Raw genomic sequence first — 559 nt, 5'->3', positions numbered from 1 at the left:
GGGGCAGAACCTGGCCTGGGTGTCCTTCACCCACGCCGCGGCCCGCCCATCCGCACCTGGACTGGGCCAGAGCCCGAGGCCGTGGGGTGACCGTCAAGGTCGAAGGGCCTTTTCCCGCGGCCGGGCCGTGAGGCCTGAGGCCAGATCCTGATGGGACAAGGCGGCGACCGAGCCCTTTGCTCGGGGATTTCCAGCCCAGAAGTGAGAACCCGGGCAGCTCAGTTCTTGGCTGCCCTTTCCCGAGGCCCCAGATAAATGGCGTGTGCGTCTGCAATAGCGAAGGATATTTCTGTGTCCCCCTACCCTTACTCCCCGACCGCGCGCCACACACACACACACACACACCCAGACCTAGGAACAGCGAGCAGCAGATCAAAATTCAAACTTCCGGGATGTAGTATCTTGGGCAAGTTATTTCCTCTCTCTGCGTATTTTCAACTATTAAATGGAAATAGTTATCCGCTACCTCGTGGGGCTGTTTTCATTACGTATGAAAAATTCCTGATAAAAAGGAGACCCTGAATTTAACGACAGGGATTATCCAAGAGATCTCAGTGTT

The sequence above is a fragment of the Tursiops truncatus genome, chromosome 1 (assembly GCF_011762595.2).
Source record: "Tursiops truncatus isolate mTurTru1 chromosome 1, mTurTru1.mat.Y, whole genome shotgun sequence".
NCBI lineage: Eukaryota > Metazoa > Chordata > Mammalia > Artiodactyla > Delphinidae > Tursiops > Tursiops truncatus.
The sequence above is the reverse complement of the archived record's forward strand: the minus strand, read 5'-3'. Positions refer to the sequence as shown.